Genomic DNA, 22,522 nt, shown 5'->3' on the forward strand with positions numbered 1-22,522 from the left:
CTCAGAGGAAACCCACATCCCTGAGGAGGAGGAGGAGGACCCTGCTGCAGATCCAGCACCCGTGGGGCAGCGGCAGTCAGGCGCTATCACGGACCGCGGAGCTCGTCAGCGCGCTGGAACTGACATGCGACTCGGGCAGACAAAGAGAGATTTTGAAAGCAAGTCAGTCTATTAAATTTATACCTACCTGCACAATGTGAAGCAAACCACATCTTGGTTTCCTTTCATGTGCATGACAGTCTTAACTTGTTTCTTTTAATCCCATAAAAGCAGCTAAAGCATGCAACATGCTTCCCGGAGATGAAGCAAACCTGTATTTTACTTCCTGACAGTGATTTAGTTTATAGGGTGTTGGTTTTTTGTTGTTCTTTTTTTTTTCAGGGAAGATAATGAACATTGTCCAAAGCTGGTATTACAAAGGAAATACTACATGCTACATGCTAGACACCTGGCATTTAAAAGAGAATCCCATAAATTGACACTGTCTGTAACGGACCAAACACAGCTGCAACCCCTCACGCTGCACAGACACCAGCACTGGTGGCTGGAAGATCCCAGCATCTCCCGCCAAGGTTTTCTTTGGAAATCAGCTCCCTTCTGAAAATTCAAAGCGTCTCTCATTTAGTCAGTCACACCCCAAGTAGGGCTGGGGAGACGACCAGGGCTGTATGACTATGCAATAAATCCAGCAAATCCAAAAGGCTGGAGCAGTAATCCATGGAAACGTTCCAGGCAAGAGGGGGATTTAAGTGCCTTTAATTCCCAGCTGCAAGCCCAACAAGCTGCCAGAAGGCGGAGACCACCGAACACAAAGGGTTAATGGCCTTGCTAAAGAAAATGATACACATAATTTCCTTTTATCATAAAACAATACGTTTATTATTTTCTGTATATCTGTTAAAGGGCATGGCCTTCTGAGTGGAAAACAAAACACAGCTTGGTCACATGTTTATTTGCTTCAGCTACTCCCTTTCCCTTCTGATAAATAATCAAACATGCCATCCAGAAAAAACAAAACCAGTGAGCTGGGAAATTTGATGGTCATCAAATAGACTAAGATACCAAGAAAAGCAGCCCACTGTTCCCACAGAGAGTTTTCTGCCCCACACCTACACTAACATCTGAGTAAATAACTTCAGTCACTCTTTCCATTTTCCCCATGAAATTACTCCTACTGTTAAACAAATTGTCCTTAAGGCAGTTGCAAACACCATTTTTTTTTCTGCAAAGTAGAACAACTTCTGAACATAAAAAGCCAGACTAGCAATATATTTTCAAAATATGTTTGTTGTACTTGCGGTTTGGCTGAACACACAGCTTGATTTCTCTCTCTCTCGCTCTCTTTTCTAGGAAGATGGGGGTTTACAGTTTAAAATTTTAAAGTGTATTTGGATCTTGGAGAGGCAGGAAAAGCCTCAAGGAGGATGGGTTTTCTCCATAGGGCAGGCAGCATATTTTCCATTTTCTCTTATGTTTCACACTATATGAACACCACGAATGCTTGCCAAAAAAAAAAGTTACCTGCTATTTCAGTGGACTTTTGCGGGAGGGGAGAAATATCAAGCAGTTTTTTAAGTCACTTGAACAGAGGGGGAAAAAATCCAGCATCCGTGTTGTGACATGGATTACCCAGAGGATCTACACTATCTTCCAACAACCCCTGAAGACCATTCATACAACAATCATTAATACTGAAAAACTGCAGAGAAAATCCCTCACGTGAGAAGTTAACAACCATTACCCGGCGTGAGCACGCTTTCCCTTTCCTTTTGTAGTACCACAGGTCTAAACAATAGTCATATGAATGAGATAATAGCCATGCTTGTCTCAGCAGCCTGATTTTTATTAGCATGAAATTGGTACAAATATTAGCAAGGCTGGTTCGCATGCGGTGCCAGAGCCACGACGCAAACAATTTGTGGAAAACAAAAAAGGCATTTGGTGGGTTTGCGCCACTTTTGCTGCCCAGAGCAGCAGCAACGTTTCCTTTTCTTGGAGGGGGTTGCTGTTTAGGTATTTTTGGCAGTTGTGCAAAGAGAAGCTGCAGCACCCGGCGAGCAGCAGGGATGGTGGCACACAGCTGCTCCCATGCCAGAGGGGCAGCACCCAAGGTGACAGGCACCCCAAAAGAGGACTCGGCCCTTGCCACAGTCCTCCAAATCCATGACAAAAACCCCACACTTGTCAACACTGCCATAAACAACCTGACCTGGCTGCTTTTGCATCAAACCAAAGCAATTCCCCCTTCCTATGCTCCAAGCTGCCTGCGCAAGGCAGCGCGTTAAAAGTTCAGCCCTGCCTGCACGCTCCTTTCCTCTGAGCGCTCGCAGAGAAAATGAAGAGTTTAACAGAGTGAGCTCTTACTGTCTGCCTTTAGATTTCCGTCTTCGCGCTGGAGATGTTTCTGGCTGTTTCTGTGAAGCGGGGGCTGAAGAATGGTAAAAAGATGTTTGAATAAACAGGAAGTGCTGTGCAGCCGGAGCACAGGCTGGAGGGAGACGCTGGAGCACTGCCCTTCGCGGCAGCCACCGGGCTCTGCCTCCACAGTAGCAACCTCTGCTTTTACTAAATGACAAAGAAACCGCAAAGCATTCCTTGCCTAATTCTTCCCTTGCGAAGTGGTGAGATCAGCTGGAGCTCACAGGTAATCTCAAAGTTGGGCTTAGCACTACACCCGGCACAAAAACCTAGTGACTCTACACTATTAAACCCCCCTGTCTGTGAGCAGAAACAGGCAGAACTAATTATGTCCCCAAATAGACCAAACAGCAGGCAGAAGCACACCTCGCTTCTGTATCTAGGCAAATTCGGATTTGCACGGAAGTCCAGCCAAGCTTGACGTTCCTACCCTCGACAGTGCTGTGACTTGCTCTGGAAACCGGCTCGGGAGGCTGGCCGGGCTGCAGAGCTGTTTTCTCTGTGTGAACTGAAATATAAACAACCGCCCAAAAAACACAGCTTGTCTTGGGTGCAGGGACTTGCATTCAGCATCTCCGAAAGTGTAACTTCAGCATTCCAGCAGATGCCACCCCTCCTTCGCTGTCTCCTTCCCCTCCCTAAAACAAACTACCTATTTAACTGGAGATGACTAACTAACCGTCTCCCCACCCAATTATCAAAGCCCTGTCTGCTGTCATATTGGTGACATGACACAGATATTGTCAAGAAAAAGTAAACTGGGGCTGGCACTCAAAGGCAGCTCGTGAAGAGATGAGCAGTCGAACAGCCATATTCAATAAAAAAGAGGAACAGGATTCCTTTAGAAAATGTATTGCTGTTGTGGCAACGTGCTGCTGCCACTGAAGGGACTGATTTGTTATTTAGCATGTAGTCTTGGACTGTCTGTCATTCTGGGTGCTAATGCTCTGCTAAAATAACTCATTGGGAGCTGTCAGTGGGATGTTTACATAGACCCCCAATCTTTTCTTCATACAAGGAAATTTTTTACTGGAATTCATCTTCTTTTGATCTCACATTCAAAGCAACAGCAGCTTGATAGACATGCAAGTCTGAAAGCAAATCCAGACGCTGAAGATAAACCGCCAGAGTATGACAGGCAGGAGCATCTAAAGCTTATAAAAATGAAGAGAACAGCATGTCGTCTGAGTATTACAATAGCAGAAATCAAGAGACATATTAGGTGGAACTGATCAGCCACAAAAACAGTTCAAAAGGCAGATCATAGAAACAGAAGACTAAGCTAGAAAAAAAATAAAATTGGAAAGATCTGCTTTACAGAGGCATCACCTCCTTTCTGAGCACCGCGGCGCTTCCGCTCCAGCATGTAAACTTAAGGGGAAAAAAAGAACAGGGCTGGTGCTGTCTCTACTAACTCAGCAGTTCTTACCTTCAACTCACCAATTAATTTGCCAACTGTACGTTTCAATTACGTGTTATTCAAAGTGAAATAAAAATAGGACATTGTGCCGCTCGCATCTCTAGCTCAGCCCTCCCCAACACTACAGAGATGGGGAATTGGTGCCTTTTCCTTGGGAATTACATCCCCCTGCAAGGTGCAAAAGCAGCCCTGGCCTAAGCCCCTGCCACCATTTTAGCTTGTTCATCTTTACAATGGTTGAGTCTTGGGATGCTCCTGAGCTCTGACTCTGCCACCGGGGCAGAAATATTCATTCAGAAGGTAATTTTATTTAAATTGAATTACATGTGCCACAGAGTCCACAGTTATGTTCCGAAGGCGACACTTGCCGGGAAACAATTGCTGAAACTTTCTCTAGAAACCCATACATTTTTAATTTTTCTTCCCCAAATAAGCTTCTTATTCTAATTGAAGTCAGCAAATATAATGAAAAAGTAATTCTCAAACAATTTTGTACTTAGAGCTATTTGTTAACAAACACTGAACGAGCAGCAGTGTTAGGTTAAAGGGCAGCAGGATTCCACATTATAATTTAGCCTGCGGTTATTTCTGATTAAGAACACCCTCCGGGACGGCAAAGCAAGATCTTCTTTTGCAGCAGGCATAGCTTTTAAAATTAGCCTCTTCTCAATAATAAAACCAACAGGAAAACTGTGGATTTAAAACTGTATTAACCAATTTGAAGTAGTGCAATCAGTTTATGTCTTGCTTTCTGCAAACCACTGTTCCCTGCCTTAGTCAAATTTCAAATGTAAAAATGCTGCCTGGATTCTGAAACTGTTGTAAGAAAGTCACCTTCTGTCATGCTTATGTAGCTATCTAATGTGCTAAAGGCTGATTATTTATCTTTAAACTGTACTAGTTTAATCTTTTAAGGTCACCACTAATCTGCTCCAACCTTTTAAAAAATAGCAGCTTTCAAGACTTACTGCTGGAATCACTAAACTCTGAGCTGAATGTCATTGTAAGGGATACATTAGCCAGAGTGAGTGTAGTTTTACAATGTAAACACCAAATATAAATCCCCACCTAAATGAGAAGAAAAATACGATGTCCATGCCAGGAGAAATATCAGTAAATAATGCCAACGCCGTATTATTTCACAGAAATATCGTTCCAAATCATGTTGCTATTTCTCTCTCGTCCCCCTCCCTTCCCAGTGCAAAACTTGGGTATAATTTAAAGGATCATTAGGTGTTTTTTCTTTATCTTTTCCCTTTCTCAGCAGCAACTTTGCCTGCCTGCTGTGAAGCCTCCTGACCGCATTTGGAAGTTGTTGCAAAGTCCAAAACCCCCTCACAGGTTATTTGTGCGCATGTGCTGCACAGCGGCCTTTTATACTCTTCTTTTTCCTTTTCCCCTAGACTTCTGCTGGACTTGAATGTCACAGTAGACCTTGAATGTGAAATGGCTTCAAGCTAATTGCTTTAATTGCTTGAAGATGTGCAGGCAGGTGAAACCTGATCCCCTTGGCCATTGTAGAGACCAGGAACAACACAGGAATGTTTACATAGTGGTTTGAGTTTAATAGACAGTAGAGCTGAGTTTCAGACAGCTAGCAAAAACACAGCTAATAGGTGACCTCTTAATGTAGTCCTCCTTTTTAAAAACAAAATACAATTTCGTTTTATACAAGGCAATGTCCCTAAATGCCAAGGTTATCTGCTTGACTTTTTGAGTGAGCATGCACTGCGTTGCACCTGACATTTATACCAGAAACTCTATCCTGAATGCATTTCCCTCTACCTTAAAACAAAAAGCACTTTATGTGTCAGTCACCTTACAAACAGATTAGAGCAGGATGGGGTTTCCTCGTAAGTGCAGTCATTTTAATTTAAAATTGAGTGTTTCTCACCACTGTCATATTCCTTCCCCCTCATCCCCTGGGCACTCCTACCCTCTGGTGGGCACTGGCACAAGTCCTTGGAAGGGTCTTCTGGAAAGGGCAAGTACTTTCACTGCTTTTCTAGAGCTTTTACTGCTTTTCCAGAGCTTCTACTGCTTTTCCAGAGCTTCCAGAGCATTTGCACCGCACTGTTAAGATATGACGCACTTTTGCAAAGGCACAGTTTGGTTTCACACACGGCACAAATTCAGCAGCTCCTCCTCAGGCAAAACTCCTCCTGACTGAGAACTGCAGCATTCGGGGTCACTGACGATCAGGTTTGCTTTCCAAGAATCATGAGGTAAGTAAAACACACTTGAAACCAGCCAAAGACCAGTGAGCAGGTACAGCACAAGTGTAGAAAGCAAAGACTGAATTTGGCAGCAACGGTAGCATAAAGGTATTTACTGTAGGTCTAGTCCAAAAAACAAACACTGAAAGCAGGTAATAGCAAATAGTCACTTTCCTGGCACAGGAACTTCAAGTTTTGTTGCCAATCCTAAAAAACAGTTAAAATCACTTGTATTGAGTGAATACCAGCTGAGAAATGATATGTGTTGTATCCCAGACAAAAAGGAATAATTAAAATAACATTTGTGGAGGAAGGAAAAAGGGAAGGTAATCTGAGATATAAGACTGGAAAAAGCACAAACACACTGAGGCAGAGGAGATGAGGCCAAACTAACACTATTTCATACAAATGAGAAAGGACAGCAATTCCCTGCCACGCAGTTCTACAAGAAAAGGGCATTTCCAGTCTGATCTTTGCAATTACACTCAAAAAAGTTTCAAATTCTTTAGTACTTTTTGCTGGAGCTACCAACCCCTTGAACAGAAGCAAACAGAAGCAGTGGGGAGGCTGCTCCAGCCACTCTGGATGCAAACTGTGGCTCCCAGGAAGACAATAGATGCTGGCTGCTCTGCTCTACCTTGCCTGCTATTCCCAATCCTCTGAAGCAAATGAGTAACTGATCTTAAATAATACAGAACAAAGGGAACAATAGGAGCTGGAAAGCAAACTGGGATACTTGGGAACATGCCTCTTTCTTTTGACAGAGAATCTCGCCGGCACACATGCACACAGAGTTACAGAATCACAGAAGTTGTTGTCCTGTGTTATCCCCCCCCTCGCCCATCACCTCCTTAAAAGCTCAAATTCCAGCCACTGTGGGGTTTTAATAGATTCTTTTTCCTGCACGGCCCAAAAGATTAAGAAAAAAGGAGAAAGTTCAGAATAGGGGGGAAAAAAAAAATAGAACAGAGTCAATTTAAAGATTTAGTATAAACTAGTCCAAGCCTGTGGGAGGAACGCTAAGTGGAAAAAGTAAACACGGTCCCCCCAAGAAGTTCCCCTGGAAGCTGAGCAGGCAGCCAGTGCCTGGTACCCGCTGCCCCGCGCCCGGGGAGGTCAGCGCAGCTATGCTAAACTGACAGGTTCAGTTTACAGCAGGCCAGCACTTTGTTTGGATATACTGGCCTTGCTCACCGCCAGCTTAACAACAGATGGCTCGAAAACTTTCATTATGTTGCAGAGGGCTGAACTGCAAACAATCGGGAAAACTGTGAAAAAGTTTAACTCCCTGCGAGCCGAGCGGGGAAGCGCTGCCCTCGCCAGCCAGCGTCTCCTCCAGCGCCGGCCATGGGCGCCTTTAAATTAATTAAAGCGGGATGGGATGATTAATCATACCTGCACACGGTCCTGGGGATGCCTGGGAAAAAGAATTTGCGATTTGACAAGGTCATTTCAATAAAAGTAGCATTCCAGGAGAAAATGGACTTTGACGGATTGCAAAGCTGATTTTAAACCTTCCTCAAGCCTCTGGCTCTAGGAAAGTTATAGAAAGTTTCTGCAATAATCCTCTAATCGGGGTTTATCAGGAGCTTTCTGATGAGAGTTCTTCCATCTACAGAAACAGAGCCTCTGTCCCTCATATTCCTACTTCAAACTTTCACCCTTCATGGCAAGAGAAGGCCAGCAAATAATCTAACATGCAGATCTGAATATGATTTATCCAAATCTGTGTATAATTTAAATATTCATCTAACTGATTCGATTCATATGCACCCTAATATCTTTTAACGCTCTAAGGCAGGTTATAAAGGCACCTTCCGAGGTTTAATTCAATTGACAGTCTTATATACATCTCATCACCGAAAACACATTATTTTATATTATTCGAGAAATGAACAAATCTGTTTTCCACAAATGTATTTTAAAAGCGACTCTTTCCTGTTATTGAAAGAAAATTGTGTTTATTACTCCTTTAGCATAGTGTAAACTCATAAACGTCAACAGAGAGTACAAGGAAAACTGTCAACTAAATATTGTTTCCTTCATGAGCTGCTCTTCCAAGTCAATTACGCCTTTCAACTTCTGGGGCATTGTATGATAAACTGGCAGTAAAAATCATTCACATTAATATACCATGGTGCCTTGCCTGCAAAAGGTAATTAAAGAAGTAAATGACTCATAAGAATAGACATATTAGCTGCAAAATGAAAGGCAACTGAGCTGCCACATGAAAATATGTACCATTAAGATACTGCATTTTCATATTCCTGTAATCAGCTTCAGTAGACTAATGCTTATTTAATCCAGTTCTCGCCTAAGTCCATCAACAACTGTTTTTTGCTGTTTTCTCCTTCACTGAACATTATGTGTGCAGGTTTGGAATAAATACTGCAATAAGATTTTTGCATAGTCAATTGAAGAACAGGTTTTTTATCTTTTAAAAACTATTTTTCTTTCCCACCAAGAGGAATATAGCAGAGAAGGATGCCAAGAAACCCCACGTTTCTTGGGGTTCTTTCCATGCCAATATGCTTTGAGTGAAATATACACCCTGGTCTAGCATTAACCATTTTGATTTGTGAAATACAGCAGGAAATCAAGCCTCATCTTCCAACTTTCCTGTTCTTCATATGGGAAAGCTTTGCCTTGTTAATGCATGTTTTCATTAGGGTTAGAAAAATTAGACAGGCTTTCTCTTTCTTAAGTCTTTGACGCAAGGCAGGGCAAGGAGAGGAAGGGGCACTGCTGGGTTGGTGGAGGGGATGGAGCTGCAGGCTGGGGACATCATCCTCAATGATTTGCCCTGCCCAGCCCAGCCTCAGCTGACAAGACCCGAACTCCAAACACGGGCACCATCCTGGCATCCCACCTTGGCAGCAGGACTGCCAAGCTCGGCACAACACACTCCTGATTTCTGGGAAGGGCCATTGCTGGGAGCTCACCCTGCAGTGCACATCTCAGCCCACCCTGTTTCTGTAGCCACCACATAAACCAGAGCCTTTTGGTGAAGGGTCTTGGGTTGAACTTCACAAGTTCATCTTTTTCCTCCCAAGGGGACAGCAGGGAGATGGTGAAATTCAGGGAACAAAGTACAGTTGTGTCCAAAAGAAAACACCCTGCAAAATACTCAAACATTTATAACTCATCCTTTTTGTGGGCAGTAATTAAAATATTCTTTTCATCACAATAATAGCTCTGTAAGGCCAAGATCCAAACTGCTTCTGACTGCACAGCTCTCACAATTATTTCATTTTCTAAAGTATGGGGTGGAGTGAACTCCAATATCTCAGCTACTGCTACAGTGCTCTGTTGACAAATGCTGACTTTCCTAAACGGCAGACGCCGTGTATGTACCATCCATCCTTTATTTATTGTGCCCGACACAGGTTTATCCTTGCAAAAAGAGATTTTTCAATAAAAATCTTCACACATTGCTTCGCAACCTGCATTATATGTTGCTTATTTATCACTATCAGTACGAAATAGTGTTAGACTTAAAATGTAGGATCAATCATTATTTAAACTGTATTATTGCTTCTCCATTTGAGCAGACATCACTTTGTACCCACAATTAATGAGCTCTAGTCCTTTTTCTAATTAAGGAACAAAGGTTCTTGTGTGCAGAGTATAGAGTGACACTGTCTAGAGAACACACATTTAAATAGAAGAGAATCCTTCTAATTACCTTACAATAGGATTTTTCATATCCAGGAACATAATAGGATCAAGAAATTAGAGCATTTCCAACAGCATTTACAAATAACTCATTACAAAACAGTGTTAAAAGGTAATAATGCATCCCTAAAAACAAGGGGACCTTATGGAGACTAGTGCCTAACACTTTGGTATTTGCAGAATTAACCTTTGAGCATTGATACAGGGAAAATGCAACACAGAAATTATTTTATAGATGTGTATGCACAGAGATAAATCCAAAAAAAAAAAAAATAAAAGGAGCTATTAGAGCCTAAACCACTTTAGGCTCACACAGATTAGGATCCAAACACATAATTAAGAAAGTCAGAAAGGTAACCTCGCTTTATCCAGTAATTAGGGCTGTTAGAAATCGGATACTGTCTCTTAAAAGTGTTACAAATACACGGCACTACTAAATAACCTGCACTGCTGGGAAAGTATACTCGCTATCAAGGGCAAAGCTGCTATACACTGAGGTAACAGTAAATGACAGACTGTTGTTCAAGTCCATTAGCTGCTATGTGATAGGAGCACATTCACTAGCACACGACCTGTGAAAAATCTTAGATCTCTTTAAATCTTTGAATTGGATTGCTGCATTAATTCTTAAGAACTGCAATCCTTCAACCAAGTCAAATTACCCTCATTAACAGGGGAAAAACTGCCTCTGCAATAAGTTTAAAAAAAAGAGATATTTATTACCTATAATCACTTTCACGTACTTCACCTGGAAGTGTGACAAACTGGGACAACAACTTCAGAGGCTGGCACCAGTTCAGCTGCTGGTGGGGCCGGGGTGGAGGGGACACGTGTCGCCCTCCGTGCCTGCGCGCGCCGACGTTCCGCGGGAACGCTTCTTGGGGAAAAACCTCAATGAATGTTCTAAGAAAAGAAAAATCACTAAGAATAAGCGCAGGCACTGAAGCGATCTCTGTGTGTGCCACTGAAATAACCGCAAAAGAGGAGGGGAAATTCTTCAGTTATTCAAGGCTTGATTAGAACACTACTTCATAATTAGGCATGTTACAAGTATTGTCATCAACCAGAAAATTCATGTACTAACTCAAAGGTCTCAGAAGCTGGCTCAAGCCTTCTATTCATTAACAACATCTGCTATTAATGTTTAACCCTCATAAACTTGCACCAAACATTCAGCATTCAACAAAGCTTAAAAATAAATATTTTGTTGCGCTGTTTTATCCGTGTGGTGATCTGCTCAGTTCTGCGGGTATCAAGAACCTCTACAACGGCCAGAGAGATGACAGACAAATATTTGGTCTTTGTTGGAAAGAAGATATTCCTTTCTCCAGTCACTGCTTCTCTGCACTTCAGATGCTACAGCTCCTGAGCCAGGCCAGTGCAGCACAATAAACAGCAGTGCAGACATACACATATACATGCACCTATATGATGGTATGAATCATTTATTTTGAAGATGAAACTCCCTGAACAATTTTCAGGATGAGTGTTCTAAAGGACCCTGTTTAAATTTTTTTCTAATTTAGAAATGAGCATTCCTGGGACGAAAGATTCCCTGTGAAACGCGGAACTGAGTAAGTCCAGGATCCAGAAATGAGAAACAGAGCGTTTCATCTTCATTTTACTGCTGTGAACCCAGATGAGAGCCCTGATCTCGCAGTCAGATCCTAATGGGCAGATCCTTGGAAGAGCCTTTGGAAAAGACTCATTTCCACCAGTGTGGTTTTAATGTAAGCGTTGCAATCTGCTTGTGCAGGCTCATTTACAGCGTGGAGACAGAGCTAAGTGGTGAGCTAATGCGACCCTCTAATGACTCCTGGAAGCGCATCCGGACATCCCCCGTCCCCGTCCCTCTTCCCGTGGAGGGATGTCGGTAGCACAGCCCCTGCTGGGCCCATCCTGGCTAACAGGGACATCCCTGGAACACTGGTGGGCTCGTCCCACATCTCCCTGCCTTCCCTGCTCCCTCCTGCCCGCACTGACCCCTGCGCAAGCCGACCCCCAAGTCTCCACAGAGCCTGGAATTCCAGCATCAGGCGGGTGAAGATCCCGCCTGCACTCATCTCACCGTCATTTTCTGATCTGCAGCAATGCCAAGATACAAACCAAGCCACAAAAGTAATGAAAAATACAGCTCTTTTTGTCTTCAAACATGACATTCATGGCGGATTCACTGTCTGCATGTTGCAGCACGCTCTATTCTTAGCACCGTGCCTTTTAAAGTTAGGCCCATTATTTTCTACGGTGTATCAAGATCAGTATGTATAACATATGCCATATTGTTGACACTTCCCTGGATGTACTGCACACCATATGCCTAAAGCACTAAAAGGGGTGATGAACAGAGTGGCAATACTGAAAGGAGAACAAGATACACCGAGCATGTTGAATGAATTCAGTTATATAATTCAGCCAATAAGGGTTTCCATACATTTAACAATCTTTTTTTCTACCCCCCCTTTTTCTTTCCCCCCTCCCCCTTGTATAAAAATGAATTTAACAACTTTCCACTGTGAAAAGTTAACACGCTGGACACGTATTCAAAGCAAACATTTAATCACAGTGGGCCCACCAGGTCTAAAAAGTATACATGTAAAGATAGATCATATATAATCACACCAATAAAACAAACAAAAAAGGACTATTCATACATTTTAGCAATAAACTAAAAAAATAAAACATACAGTTTTGCTCCTGCTTCCACTTGTCCTTTATTTTACCTTGCATAAATCTATACCCCAAGTCCAATTCCTAGAACTAGGGAAGATGTCATCCTGCCCATCTTCAGAGCTTTATTTACTAGTTTCTCTACTAAGAATTATTATTTGAAGAACACAGAAACTAATGCTCTCTTACACTACAGTATTTTTGTCCAAATCTTCTGGAACGGATTATAAAATTGAAATGTAAGAAGGAACACAGCCGAGCTATATTTATAACACGAATGCTGCTCCTCAGCATCTGATACATACACATGTGTATCCTCATTTCCATGCCATCCCTCAGCACGCTCTAATGGGTACACTAACTGCATACTCGTCATTAAAATAAAAGAAAAAAGAGGGAAAAAAAAGGAACTGACTCATCACTGAGAACAGTTTTGACAGTACTTGCATGCAAAGCCCTGGCAGAGAGGTTCAAGTTATTTAGTTGTGCCCGGATACAAATCACAAACTTTGGAGTGAATTAATAAGTAAAGGGAAAAAAACCCAAACAGACAAACTCTCAGCACAGGTGAACCCAGGTCTGATTTCCAAGTTTAGTCCTTGGAGTTATGTGCTACCTGGAGGACGGCAAAGACCTGGAAAGCAGATAGCACTGCAGGAAATTCCCACTGCCGAGACCCTGACAGGGTCAGGAGAAGGGAAGAGCAAGGCAGAAACACCCGGCAGGAACACCCAGGACCCTTCCAGGGGGACAATCCCAGCTGGCAGCAAGCACAGGGGAGGTGTAGGGCAGCAGGCTGCTCTCCTGGCACGCCAGGGCCAGCTCCTCACAGGGATGCTGCTGATGTGTGGAGCTAATGATGCCATGCAAAGCTGAAGCTTCCACGTCCTCTGTCGTTAGTGCCCCTACGTACCCACGGGCAATGGATCAAAGGGGCCATGAGAAGATAAGGAGAATCCATTTTAATTTCAAAACATGAAAATTCTGGCACAGGAGATCACTACAGAAGATCAGTTCTGTTATGCATCCATGGTGTGCTGAAGGGGAATGTTACATTTTAAATGTACACACACACACATACCTATTTATCTGAGTAAGCAGTATCATTAGCAGAATAAAACAACCTAAAAGAACATGAGCCTTTTGTTAAAAGTGGAAGACAGAATCTTCTTCGTGAAAAACATCAAAGAAAAGAAACACATGCTCATGTTTAAAAACAGTCTATGCCTAATACAGAACATCAAGATGTTAAAAAAAAAAAAAAAAAAAAAAAAACCAAAACCAACACAAACCAACAAACCCCCCCTCTTTGCTTCACATATTTTCCTTAGAAACAAACTTAGTTTGTTTCCTGCTGACCAGGGAAGGACTGCCAGTGCCCATTTAAAGCACTGGCTGTGCAATCCACTGAAAAATCAGATAAGAATTAATATACAGAACTTTCACATTGTCAAAATTAGGACAAGTGGAAGTTTTGTGAGTGGAAACACTTGCACTGCATCAGTATTAGGCCAGGAGGTAAACAGAGGAGTATGTTCCAAAAAATTAGAAAAGGAAGGGGTTTAGACAGGCATGCCAGTGCCTGCTCTGTTCCTTCTCTGAGCTTTCTCTGGAGGAAAACAAAACAAAACAAAGCAAAACAAAACAGCTTCACTTTGCAAAAGCCACGACTGTAGAGCTATTTGCAGAGGGAAGTGGTGAGCAGGCAACACCTCCTGTCAGCATCCCTGGGGCTGTGCCTTCAGTACATCAACACTGGCCATGAGATGTCAAGTGAGGGTGTGAAAAAGCCTTTTACCTTCTGGTCTCTAGCTCAGGGCTGGTCCAAGTAGAGCACAGCCAAACTTTCTACTGGCTGTTGGCGACGTTAGCTTGATGGACTTCGTCCAGTCTCTTGTGGACTACTGTCCATATTAGGAAAAAATCCCCACTTGACACTGGCACCGGGATCCAGCCCTATCCACAGACACCGGCAGCACTACAGACTTTGCCTCAGCAGCCAGGTTGAGACACAAGGATCACAGCCATGTCAACGTGCCCAGGATCCTCAATAAACAGAATCATATAAAGCCAAAAACAATTCTACCATGGCTAATTAAAACATCTCTTGTGCTTGCTCTGTAAGAAAACCCACACAACAACACATGAGCAACAAAAACAAAAGTAAAAAAATCCCCTAAACCACCCTGTGGTGAACTTTGCTTCCTTTTCTGAGCAGTGCTGGTGACGTTTGCAGGGCAGCTTGGGAGGGTAAAAGGGCATTGCCACCACGGCAGCTTTTAATTCTGCCAGGCAGATCCCCCAGACCTGTAACGAGCGTCTGCTTCCTACCCACCAGGGCCATTAATCACCCAGACTCCTAAAAGGTTCAATTCATGTGCCCACTCAGAGAACTCATGAGATGCCTGATAGTCATGTGTCATTCGAGAAGGGAACAAAACTGTATTCTTCTCTGAACTGAGGTAGCTCCTATTACCAAGAGACCGTCTCCCCTGGGAGCGACCAGAAGAGCGAAATGAAGGAGAGCTGACTCAAAGCTCTGCCTCACAAAGACACATAATTGATGCAGAAGGGAAAGAGAGTTATTAGGAATCTGCCCCTACTCTTATTTTGCCAATAATCTGGGGAATTTGTGAAAGGGTTTTAAAAGTGGTGAAAAATATCTCGAATTTTTACTAGACACATCCCAGACAGACAGGTTCCAGAGCAGGTCTTTCCTTGCTCTCCAGGAAAGACTGCCCTTCTCCTTAGATAAGAGCTTGGCAAAAGCAAAGGAGGTTTTTGCCACCTTAAAACTGGACCATTTCTTCTTATGATTAACTTCACTCTTCCAGGGACCTTTTGAGCAGCTGGAGGTGATGCCTGGCCTCTATGCGTGCTCACAAATCCTTTGCTTCTCTTGATATCCCCTGCTTCAAAATCTCGATCCTTATCTACCGATGCTCTTAAAAGTCTGGGAGATACCAACCTGGGTCTATGTGAGCCAGGTATGTGAGCCAGACTGGGCTGAAATGTGACATACAAATATATCATTTGACACTGCCATTTCCTGTACTTGACAGCTGGGAAGAAAAGGGTATGAAAATGGGAAAGGGGCACCTTTTCAGTTTAAAAATTAAATAGTTGTATTGCTCTGCATTTGATAGAAAATTAAGGAAAAACAAGCAGGAAAAATCCTGCCCTCCTGCTGCTTCTTACTGCTTTTCTTCCTTTAATTACTGCTCTACTAGGTAAACTAAAAGATAAAACTGAGAAGAATATAAAAACCTACAAGCACCCCAGCAATTGCTTCACATCCTTGTTATTTTCCTGGCAATACCCATGACTCAATAGAAATGTTATCCACATTCTCTTTTTTCAAATTCTTCCCCTTAAAAAATTCAGCTACAAACTAGAGTGCAACTAAGTTTCAGGCAGCCCGGCACATTCACTGACACTCGATGTTTTTACCTTTCTCACTAGCACCTTTTGATCTCTCAGGCTTTGGGAACACTAAGCTGAACTGATCTCCTGCTGTAATTCGTAATTACCAATTCACAGCTATTTCAGCACTCTGTAGATGCCAGCCTGCTGCTCAAGTATCAATACAGAATTGAAAAATGCTGAATATTTTTGGGCAGTTGACATTTTTTTTTCAAAATTTTCCCCATTCCTCCACAGTGCTACAAAAACCGCGCTGAGCTGCCGCTGTCACCGAGGAGCCAACCTGGATGCTTCGTGCTGCACAGAGCAAAGGGGAGGCTGCTTTCAAAGGGTTTACAGCATTGAAAAGGGGGTTATGAAACATAAACAGCCCTTTTCAGGTTCAGAAAATCTTCTCTTTCCATTCAGCATCACCATTATCCCTATTGGTTTCCTCTGCCTGCAGCTGCTCCCCAGCAGGCAAATACAAAACGCGGCTCTGCGGGCGATGGCTGCGCTCAGACCTCTCCCCTTGGCAGAACATGTCACCATGTTGATCTCCCTCCAGCACAGAAGAAAAACAGCCATGGGCCATAAAAAACAGCCACCATGGGGCACAGCTTGGTCCCAGCCCAAGAAGGGGGCAGAGCTGCCTGTGCAGGGCTAATGGGGTTGTCCCAGTGGCCACCTCTGTACCCACAACACAATCTCAGCTATTGTTCTACAGCCATGAAAAATTAAGCTGGACAGTTAAATTTTCCCACTCCAAGTGTTGGTATGAGGCCCTGTAGTATATTTTGCTCTCATGGCTTACCTATGGGACCTTCAGCAAAGGAAGTCCATGCTGGGAGTGAATGTAAAATATGGGACCGTGCAGGCTGGAAAGTCTTAACCAGAGTGTTTGGATTAAAGTGTTTCACCAGCAATCCTTCATTAAGCCTTTGCTCCAGGTTCTCTTACAAACTACCAGCAACATACATTCCCTTCAAAATCATGGTGAAGTCTTTCAGCAAAACTAAAAAGCCTCTTGTCCACCATCTGGATTTTAAGAGACGGGGCAATGAAAACACAGAGATGAGAAGAATTCAACACTGGAAACAATACTCATCAACTACAAACAGACAAGTAGTTTTGAACATTTAAAAGTTTAATTAGATGCAAAAAGCCTTTTCTTTTGTTGCTTACTACCATAACTCAAACCCTATCTGGTCCTACCTTCAATATAGTCAGTGAATTTACAAATTGGTAAATCCTCATGTTCGATTTTTGGTGCTAAAACAAAACAGCAAATGATCCTTTTAATCTTCAAACAACCTTAAGACAGAAACACTTCACTATTTCCCTGTTTGGTGGGGAAGCATGCCAAAATACCAACACATCCCTGCTGCACTGCAGTTCAACACTACACGCAAGTCCTCCAGACCAGCACATGCAAAGAGAGGTCTCTCAACAAAATCCCAGCCTGAAATACTCCCCAGACACTGGAAAAGTTCAGGTCCAGATCCACATCCAGGTTTTTGTATCTCAGGTTTATATCTGAACCAAATACAAGGATTCTCTTGACTTCTTCCAAAGAATAGTCTTTTAAGACATAAGACTCCAGAACCAATAAAAAAGGTAATTTAACAATATCTCTAGTGTGTCACCAATCATTTAAAGGGCCTTGAGGCTGCTGCATTCCCACTACAGTACAGCAGCTTTCCCACCCTGCTGGTTTTCAATTGACACCCTCTGTGTTGATATTTTTTTCCAAGTTAAGCCTGATGGCATTTTTTAAGCTTCCCTTCACAGCTGCTGTCCTCTGCTTGTGCCACTGCCAGGTCCCAGTAGTGCTGCCATGGGCAGGGCATGGCTCTGCTGGAACCCACAGAGGTGGGACCAGGGGTCTTCTCCTCCCTATCCCCCAGGGCACAAGGTCCAGGAGACTATGAGAAACTTAACTTTCACAGGAAGAAGTCAAAAGGGGAAATTTTTTTTTTTAAAAAACCTGAAAAAGCCTCCTATGAGGAGGCTATGATCAGGATCTCGTAGCAATAGCTAACGTCAGAAACTTGCCAGTGTACCCATCACTGAACAATCTGCTATTTTTTTGCCAAAAAGGCAAAAAAATGACCCTTGCATACATTTTGCTGGTCTGAGCCCGACGACTGCTTAGAAGATGGAATATCTGAGACAAGGGAAACACTCCATCTTCCCTTGGTGTGAGTGGGATTGTCACCAATTCATTCTTATTTTCAGAAATCCTGGGCACAGCCCAAAGAGGCCAGGAACTGCTGGCAGACAGAGCTGCAGCCTGAGGCACCACCAGCCTGTGCTACCAGAGCTCCCACCCAGCTCCTGCACTGAGGTGAGCACAGGACAGGCACATCTACTCCTCAACACCTACACCTCTAATAATTCTGCAGAGTCCATTGCTCCATCAAACACAACCATCCTGGCTCTCCACCTTGGTTTCTGATGCAGAGCAACAACGGGTGTTAATAACAGAAAAGAGTGGAACACCACTACTTAAAATGCACTTAATTACTGCAAGTGAAATTAATAGTCATTGAAAAAAAAAATTCTTCAAAAAAGTTTTCCTTTGCAAATACCTAGCGCACACCCCACACCAGAGTCAGGAGGAAGTTTTCAAATGGGTAACAGCTAAATGAATATATCTGCTAAAGGAATCAGGGGTTTTTGTGCACTCCAAGGTTATGTGTTTAGCAGGCTTTGATACTTCAATGAAAAATTGAGGTGGCAATGATTTGCAGACTAAATTAATGTTAAATACTTCAAAGAACTGGACAAACAAGTCAGCAGCAAAAATTTTATAGGTTCACTTCCTTCAAGGGAACTTAAAGAGCCAGCATTTTATTGCTGAGAATTCTAGTCACTCCTTTTACCCCTCAGCATCTGTTTGAAATATGTAGTAGACAATTGCTTTTTTGGCTCTGACTCAGGTGGTTGAAATACAGGACAAACAGACTACTGTATATAAGCTTTCCTCCAGCAATGAAAATTTTTATTAACTCTCTTGCATAGCAAACTCGGCTGCCTAGCTTCCAATCCCTATAGAATCATCAAGGAATGTGGCTACTTATTAATTCCGGTGGTCAAGCACAGGGTGGATATGTTGAGACTTATCTGCAATACGTAACCTCACATTTCAAAAAAATAAGAGGAAAAAAAAAAGAAAGCTACAGAGGGAAGGAAAAACATAAATGAGTTCTGTTTAGTTCATCATTCATAAGTGTAAAATTCCAAGCTAAATACTAGCTCTGTACATAAATATGTCAGCCCTGTCAGACTTTCCAGCCAAAGAAAACAAGGTCTACGGTGGAGGGGTTCAGAATTACCCTCAGAGCCATGAACCTGCCCCACCTTCCACTGCTGTGTCAAATTCAGGAGTTTTCTCACATTGGTGCTTCATAAAAACACCCTGTAGACACTGCCTAAAAATTGCTCTTCTCACCCCACCCAACTGAAGGACTGGGAAAAAGAAAAGAACAAGGACAGAGGTACATAACACAGAAACTAAGGTTCTTGCTCCCCAGGAGACTTTATTTAGAATGATCCTGGCCACTTGAAACTCCTACATTTCATTGCTTCTGCATCCTTCACACTGCTTGTGTAGTGGTGACCATTTTTGCAAAGCTTTTGATCCCTGAGAAGTGCTGTGAGATGTTTTCCAGCATATAATGTTGGCTAAAACTCCCTCCTCAGTTGTGGTTACAGCCAATTTGAGCCAACCTGAGGCTGTTGTGGTGCTTTTAGCCTTCTGTTGTGTTTCCAATGTCATAAATACCTAATAGCAGTGGTCAACATTTAAAAATAAACACTTACCACATATTTTCTACACAAAACAACTCCACCTGCCTGAAATCTGCAGATAATATCCATTTTTGCAGTTTTAGCTAATATTTAACACATAGATTATTAAATAGCTGGACTTAAAGCTCTCCTTGAGTTGTGTTATATTGTTTGTGAAAGAAGGCCACAGTCTACAGCTAGCTGTCAATTTGTCCAGCTTATTTCCACACCAACAAATTCAATGATCCTTCCACCAATGCCATAAATCTAAGAACAACTGCTACATGAAGAGTATGAAGAGCATCAAGGACTGCCTATAGCGCAGACCTCTCTACTGTGACATGTCCCATGAGGCTGAATCTCCCTGGTCTGATCCACCACAACCTGAAGCACAGTCCTTACATAATTTTCTGGTTATCACACCCTACAGGTATCCATTTGACTTAGGTATTTCTTCCAGTTTCTCCAGAGAAAGCACAGAGGAAGATGCTTCTCATCCCTTTACTACAACTCCAGCTGCTGGCTGAGAAGAATGCAACTCTTATTGCTCCCATTTCTTACAGCCAGTACAAAGCAGGGTTTCCCTTCAGCTTTCAGCTCCTGCTTGCTGTCTCCCTGGGAGCAGAGGCTCTCCAGCACCTCTGCTCATCTGGTGAGCACTCCTGCTGCTGCAGAATGTCAGCTCACGCAGGGAGCACCCAGCCCCTCCAGCAGCCCCCTGGCAGACAGATATGAGAACAAGCATCACATGTGGCTCTCCCAGATGGCGGCCAAATAGCAGAGATACCTGCCCTGAGGCTTGCTTCTGCATGGACAGCTCCCAGCACGGCAGGTACCTGGGCCACCATCCACCCCAGCTCCCAGCTGGGCAGCGTGGCCAGCAGCCCCCAGAAGTGTGCCCAGGCTCCTGGGCAGCTCATCAGGAAGCACTGCAGGTGTGCAGCCTCACGGGACCACTGCAACTCACCCGTGTCCAATCTCTTAGAAAGGAATTGTTCAAAGCTGCAATCTGCTGGACCAAAAAAGGTAAAGCCCTGTGACCCTTAGGGGACAACCTCAAACTCTCTCTCCAAACAAAGCCTGCCATGCACAGCGTCTAACAGGGGAGTAATTTTGGTGAACAGCCACACCAGACTTTTCTATGTCTTCCAAGTCATTCACACTCCAAAACAAAAAGCATCCTTTTTATAAAAAGATAGGTGCTTGATGAAAAAAATGCAGATTTCCTAGGAAATCTTGGAAAATGAGGTACACAGTCACATTAGAAAAGGCTAGTCATACCATTTGTTGAATTTTCCTTCAACTATTTATGCAAAACAGCCATCAAATCATGGCAGCATCATACAATAATGGTATTCCAACCAAGTGCTGAAAGCTGCACCCAGAGTAAACCCAGAGTAAACACTGTATCCTCCTCAGTAATGAATATCTGGCCTTTTGTCACCATGTAGGTAAGGAAAGGAAGCAAATACCTGATCATACAGTTTGTAACCTTCCCAAATATATGGAATGCCAGAAAAAACAGAGAGAGACAATTACAGTTTAGAGAGCCCAGTCAACCATCTAATCCTTTCAATGCTGTACTTGGGAGCCATACATATACTGAAACCATAGCCAGATACAACTGGTCCTGGATGCAGAAGAATACTTAAACAGGAAAACAGACAGTATTTTCTGCTTAAGCTGGTTTATGCAGCAGCATGGCATGGCCTGAGAGGTCTTCAGTTACCACCACAGGGCTCTGGATCTCTCCAGACCCTCACACTTCCAAGGTGTCTGAAGCAATCATGTAAGTTCTTTACAGAAAGTTGTGTTACCTGTGTCTTAGGCAAATGAAGCAGTGAACAGAAGTGCCAGATTAAACACCACACGTAAATCTCATAATAAACTATAAAAACAAGACAAAAAAGCACAGTACTAAACTGCTCTTAGAATTACCTGATCTTGCAGCCCTGAGCCCAAGAAATTGCTTCAGTGCTAGTGCTGCCTTACCCAGTTACACAGGGTGTAAGGGGACAGAGAACACAGACTACCCTGAGCTGCAGGACCCACAGGGATCCTGTCCCTGCCCAGGAAGGTGTGCAGGACACACCTGAGGGTGAGGTGCTACAGGACCACAGCAGGCTCTGTCTGGCAAATGTTTGTTGTGGCTTTAACACCTTGTGCTTGCCAAGCACCACGCTGAGAAGGAGACAGGGCAGGTGACCACACCTTGCTGTGGTTCCACTTTGGTGAAGGTGCCCTGAGAGGCTTCTCCCTGCTCTGTCACTCCATCTCATAAAGACAAACCTCGTGCAGTGCAGGACAAAGAACATGCCAGGCTGGAGATGGACTGACAAGTTCTATCAGCAATATGTCACACACACACTTTTGAGGGGAACACCGATCTTCAGAATTTCTTAAAATTGTGCTAAGGCAGTTATCTTCTAGCCCAAAAGGACTGGAAAAACACAGTAAAAAAATCCTGCCTGATTTGCGCATATTTTGTTTTCTGGATAAAAGTGTGGCCTTTTAATTAAAATGTTGCCACCTATCATCTTTTACCTTTTTTCTTTTTTTTAAATTTTTTTTCTTTTTGGTGGCTCTTCATTCTCATTTAATAATAAATTTCAATGCCCAGAATAAAGCTCAATCCTGCAGCTTGAATTTGGAATGCTCAACTCAACAGTTCTGGGACTTGCCAAAGTACCAAATCAACTTAAGTAAGATGCATAACTTAATTACATTTATCTGATAAAATGCCACCTTCTTACAGGACACCCCAAATAATATGCTTTCCCTGGAATATCCAGAGTCTGAATCATCTGTTTCACCCCTGCCTTATGCTAGCTTAGCACCACTGGCAACAGCAGCAGTGTTACACAGATGTGAAGCTGAAATAAATCCAGGGAGACACAGACACACCACAAGCACACCGAAATTAATCTGCTTT

General features: G+C 43.1%; 1 protein-coding gene across 23 annotated transcripts in view; it reads right to left on the minus strand.

The window, feature by feature from the left end:
* FOXP1 (forkhead box P1) overlaps positions 1 to 22,522 on the minus strand; it is a 377,944-nt gene that overhangs the window by 121,285 nt on the left and 234,137 nt on the right. The window contains exon 1 of one of the 23 annotated variants that reach the window (XM_064433057.1): positions 2,365 to 2,494. The exons of the other annotated variants lie outside the window; for them this stretch is intronic. The gene's annotated coding sequence lies outside the window, so the exon portion shown is untranslated. Of the gene's footprint in view, positions 1 to 2,364; positions 2,495 to 22,522 lie in introns of those variants that run through there. 23 annotated transcript variants of the gene reach the window in all.

The sequence above is a fragment of the Passer domesticus genome, chromosome 9 (assembly GCF_036417665.1).
Source record: "Passer domesticus isolate bPasDom1 chromosome 9, bPasDom1.hap1, whole genome shotgun sequence".
Classification (NCBI taxonomy): domain Eukaryota; kingdom Metazoa; phylum Chordata; class Aves; order Passeriformes; family Passeridae; genus Passer; species Passer domesticus.